This window comes from Taurulus bubalis (assembly GCF_910589615.1).
Source record: "Taurulus bubalis genome assembly, chromosome: 8".
NCBI lineage: Eukaryota > Metazoa > Chordata > Actinopteri > Perciformes > Cottidae > Taurulus > Taurulus bubalis.
This window is the reverse complement of record NC_136596.1, coordinates 800495-806156: the sequence shown is the minus strand read 5'-3', so window position 1 is coordinate 806156 and position 5662 is coordinate 800495.

The window sequence follows — 5662 nt, the reverse complement described above, 5'->3', positions numbered from 1 at the left end:
CTCATAACTCACACTTCATACTTCATAACTCATAGCTCATAACTGATATCTTATCATAATTCATAACTCATACTTCGTAACTCATACTTTATACTTCATAACTCATAACTCATACTTAATAACTCATACTTAATAACTCATACTTCATAACTCATAACTCATACTTCATAACTCATACTTCATAACTCATAGCTCATAGCTCATACTTCATAACTCATAGCTCATAGCTCATACTTCATAACTCATAACTCATACTTCATAACTCATACTTCATAACTCATAGCTCATAGCTCATACTTCATAATTCATAACTCATACTTCATAACTCATAGCTCATAGCTCATACTTCATAACTCATAACTCATAACTCATACTTCATAACTCATAACTCATAACTCATAATTCATTGTACTAAGAGATAGAAATACTAGTTTTATTAGCTCACAGTTTAAATGTAAATGGTTTAATTCTTCTCCAAACTGTGTGGTCAAGTCATACTCTGTGAATAAAAGATTATAATTACTATGAGTCACTGATATAATATATAATGTATTCATACCTTGTGGTACTTTTACTGAAGTAAGTATACGAGTACTTCCTCCCTCTGTGTGTAGAAGATTCATTAATGTCTGACTCAACCCGCCAACTGCAGGCAAGACTTCCACATGACTGTCCCGTTGTTTATGTTGTGTCCTGCGGTAGTCCTTAAAGTGTCCTGCGGTAGTCCTTAAAGTGTCCTGCGGTAGTCCTTAAAGTGTCCTGCGGTAGTCCTTAAAGTGAATTGCGGTAGTCCTTAAAGTGTATTGCGGTAGTCCGTAAAGTGTCCTGCGGTAGTCCTTAAAATGTCCTGCGGTAGTCCTTAAAATGTCCTGCGGTAGTCCGTAAAGTGTCCTGCGGTAGTCCTTAAAGTGTATTGCGGTAGTCCTTAAAGTGTATTGCGGTAGTCCTTAAAGTGTATTGCGGTAGTCCTTAAAGTGTCCTGCGGTCGTCCTTAAAGTGTCCTGCGGTCGTCCTTAAAGTGTCCTGCGGTCGTCCTTAAAGTGTCCTGCGGTAGTCCTTAAAGTGTCCTGTGGTAGTCCGTAAAGTGTATTGTGGTAGTCCTTAAAGTGTCCTGCGGTAGTCCTTAAAGTGTCCTGCGGTAGTCCTTAAAGTGAATTGCGGTAGTCCTTAAAGTGAATTGCGGTAGTCCTTAAAGTGAATTGCGGTAGTCCTTAAAGTGTATTGCGGTAGTCCTTAAAGTGTATTGCGGTAGTCCGTAAAGTGTATTGCGGTAGTCCGTAAAGTGTATTGCGGTAGTCCGTAAAGTGTATTGCGGTAGTCCGTAAAGTGTATTGCGGTAGTCCGTAAAGTGTATTGCGGTAGTCCGTAAAGTGTATTGCGGTAGTCCTTAAAGTGTCCTGCGGTAGTCCTTAAAGTGTCCTGCGGTAGTCCTTAAAGTGTCCTGCGGTAGTCCTTAAAGTGTATTGCGGTAGTCCGTAAAGTGTATTGCGGTAGTCCGTAAAGTGTATTGCGGTAGTCCGTAAAGTGTATTGCGGTAGTCCGTAAAGTGTATTGCGGTAGTCCGTAAAGTGTATTGCGGTAGTCCGTAAAGTGTATTGCGGTAGTCCGTAAAGTGTATTGCGGTAGTCCGTAAAGTGTATTGCGGTAGTCCGTAAAGTGTATTGCGGTAGTCCTTAAAGTGTATTGCGGTAGTCCTTAAAGTGTATTGCGGTAGTCCTTAAAGTGTCCTGCGGTCGTCCTTAAAGTGTCCTGCGGTCGTCCTTAAAGTGTATTGCGGTAGTCCTTAAAGTGTCCTGTGGTAGTCCGTAAAGTGTATTGCGGTAGTCCGTAAAGTGTCCTGCGGTAGTCCTTAAAGTGTCCTGCGGTCGTCCTTAAAGTGTCCTGCGGTAGTCCTTAAAGTGTATTGTGGTAGTCCTTAAAGTGTCCTGCGGTAGTCCTTAAAGTGTCCTGCGGTAGTCCTTAAAGTGTATTGTGGTAGTCCGTAAAGTGTGTTGCGGTAGTCCGTAAAGTGTGTTGCGGTAGTCCGTAAAGTGTGTTGCGGTAGTCCGTAAAGTGTATTGCGGTAGTCCTTAAAGTGAATTGCGGTAGTCCTTAAAGTGAATTGCGGTAGTCCTTAAAGTGAATTGCGGTTGTCCTTAAAGTGTATTGCGGTAGTCCTTAAAGTGTATTGCGGTAGTCCGTAAAGTGTATTGCGGTAGTCCGTAAAGTGTATTGCGGTAGTCCGTAAAGTGTATTGCGGTAGTCCTTAAAGTGTCCTGCGGTAGTCCTTAAAGTGTCCTGCGGTAGTCCTTAAAGTGTCCTGCGGTAGTCCGTAAAGTGTATTGCGGTAGTCCGTAAAGTGTATTGCGGTAGTCCGTAAAGTGTATTGCGGTAGTCCGTAAAGTGTATTGCGGTAGTCCGTAAAGTGTATTGCGGTAGTCCGTAAAGTGTATTGCGGTAGTCCGTAAAGTGTATTGCGGTAGTCCGTAAAGTGTATTGCGGTAGTCCGTAAAGTGTATTGCGGTAGTCCGTAAAGTGTATTGCGGTAGTCCGTAAAGTGTGTTGCGGTAGTCCGTAAAGTGTGTTGCGGTAGTCCGTAAAGTGTGTTGCGGTAGTCCGTAAAGTGTGTTGCGGTAGTCCGTAAAGTGTGTTGCGGTAGTCCGTAAAGTGTGTTGCGGTAGTCCGTAAAGTGTGTTGCGGTAGTCCGTAAAGTGTGTTGCGGTAGTCCGTAAAGTGTCCTGCGGTAGTCCTTAAAGTGTCCTGCGGTAGTCCTTAAAGTGAATTGCGGTAGTCCTTAAAGTGTATTGCGGTAGTCCTTAAAGTGTATTGCGGTAGTCCTTAAAGTGTCCTGCGGTAGTCCTTAAAGTGTCCTGCGGTAGTCCTTAAAGTGAATTGCGGTAGTCCTTAAAGTGTATTGCGGTAGTCCGTAAAGTGTATTGCGGTAGTCCGTAAAGTGTATTGCGGTAGTCCGTAAAGTGTATTGCGGTAGTCCGTAAAGTGTATTGCGGTAGTCCGTAAAGTGTATTGCGGTAGTCCGTAAAGTGTCCTGCGGTAGTCCTTAAAGTGAATTGCGGTAGTCCTTAAAGTGAATTGCGGTAGTCCTTAAAGTGAATTGCGGTAGTCCTTAAAGTGAATTGCGGTAGTCCTTAAAGTGTATTGCGGTAGTCCTTAAAGTGTATTGCGGTAGTCCTTAAAGTGTATTGCGGTAGTCCTTAAAATGTCCTGCGGTAGTCCTTAAAGTGAATTGCGGTAGTCCTTAAAGTGAATTGCGGTAGTCCTTAAAGTGAATTGCGGTAGTCCTTAAAGTGTATTGCGGTAGTCCGTAAAGTGTATTGCGGTAGTCCGTAAAGTGTATTGCGGTAGTCCGTAAAGTGTATTGCGGTAGTCCGTAAAGTGTATTGCGGTAGTCCTTAAAGTGTATTGCGGTAGTCCTTATAGTGTATTGCGGTAGTCCGTAAAGTGTCCGGCGGTAGTCCTTAAAATGTCCTGCGGTAGTCTTTAAAATGTCCTGTGGTAGTCCTTAAAGTTTCAGGATCAGGGAGCATCTTGTTGCCATGGCTGCTGGCCTACCCTATCTCCATTGGTTCCCTATGGAGTCCACAAAGTATAGCAAAGATTGCCACTACCACATTTCACCATAGAATTCAGTTCAAGGCAATTTCCCTGCGTTTTTCATGGGCCTGGAACGTTTAGAAACGCGTTAAATAAAGGTAAGGAGGCTAGCTACGTTGAGCCTACCCACCTTCTCTCTGTAGAGGGGAATTAGCTCAAATGGTAGAGTGCTAGCTTAGCATGTGAGAGGTAGTGGGATTGATGTCCACATTCTCCAAGTGATGTTGGTTTCTTCTGTGCACGTGATGAGTGGAAAAAGAAAATGGGATTTTAAGAACTCAATGGGACTTCTTGCACCAGTCGAACTGAAGCCAGGAACCATGCTTTTCTTCCCCAAGACTTGTAGAACGGGATCACTGTTTTTTACCAACTGAATAGTGGACAAAGAAGATATTCAGCAAGTTTCCTGTTTCAATGCAGTGATTTGTAATCTCATTGTTTTCACATGTAGACTGCATTTTGCTTTGGTCTTGAGGATCTGGGCTCAATGGAGAATGTTATGCAGAAGACTAAAGGAAAGTGGATTGCAACAAGGATGGGATTTGAACCCATGTGTGCAGAGCACAATGAATTAGCAGTCCATCACCTTAACCACTCAGCCACCTTATCATCTGTACACTGTCTTTACATCAAAACTCTCATCCAGGTGACCTTCCAAAGTGTTTCTACAGGTCTGGAATGTTTGGAAAGGCGTGGACTAGAGGAGGTAAAGGGGGAGAGAGAGGCGGCTCTACCCCAAGACATTGAGTACCGGGGAATTACCTCAAATGGTAGAGCGCTCACTTAGCATTAGAGAAGTAGTGCGGTCGATACCAGCATTCTCCACAGCTCTGAAAGACTTCAGTTTGATGGAAGACATTCGTTGGATGACAGAGTGACTTACTCGGGGTCGATTTAGATACTTTGCTCTTCAGTCAAAGAATTTTGTCGTTCGGTCAAAAAATAGAAAAGTTACACTGTCTGATTTTTTCATGCTGGGACTTAAAATCTTCAGGAGCTTCTGCTTGGGCTCTATGACCCGGATGCAGAAACGTCCGCCGGTCAGGGAAGCCTCAGCCCTCAAAAAACCTCTCCATTATCATTTTCAATCTGTTTTAATCTCTGTTTTGATCTCTGTTTTAATCTCTGTTTTGATCTCTGTTTTAATCTCCTCAACAACTGACTCGTAATTTCGAATTCCAAAATTTAACTTCCGTAACGTTGTTTTCTCCTTGGTTTAAGCTTCATTAAGACAGACTGGTCTGACACGTCTGCTGCTCCAATTTCACACTGTGTGTGTGTGTGTGTGTGTGTGTATATATATATATATATATATATATATATATATATATATATATATATATATATATATATATATATATATATATATATAATAATCAAATTCTAGCATAACTTGTATTAGGTGCCTAGTCGTGCGTCGTCCCTTCTGTAGCTCTCTCCAGATATCAACGATACCAAACTCTTTGAATAAGGAATTGATTGGTTTTCTTATCACTTGTTGTGTCTAGATCTCATATTAATAAACAAAACAAGTCAAGTTCACATGATATGAAGAAACAAAGAGATGATAGATGATTAGACACAGAGAAGGAGACAGGAGAAGAGAGAGGAGACAGGGAAGGAGACAGGAGAAGAGAGAGGAGACAGGGAAGGAGACAGGAGAAGAGAGAGGAAAAAGGGAAGGAGACAGGAGAAGAAGAAGGAAGGAGAGAATAGGCAGGAAGAGACATATTTACAGAGGTTCTGTTACTCCTGAATACTTTGTGTGGTTCTGATCCGGAGAGGAAAGAGTTAATCTCAGTGGAGGATGTGGGCATCGAACCCACAACCTCTCACAAGCTGAGCCAGCGCGCCAACATCTGAGCTAATCCCCCTGAGGCGACCTTTGACCCCATGAGCGGCTGCAGGGACAGAGCTCAGACTCCTCCCTCTGAGGGGCGGGGCTTCCCCTGTTTTAAATCACTCCCATTGGACAGAAGATGGCCTGTCGCGCTGCAGCCCTGCCCTGTGATTGGACGGGAGGAACATTTCCTGTGTTGATTCAAAGAGAGGGGGAGAGAGAGGAAGAGAA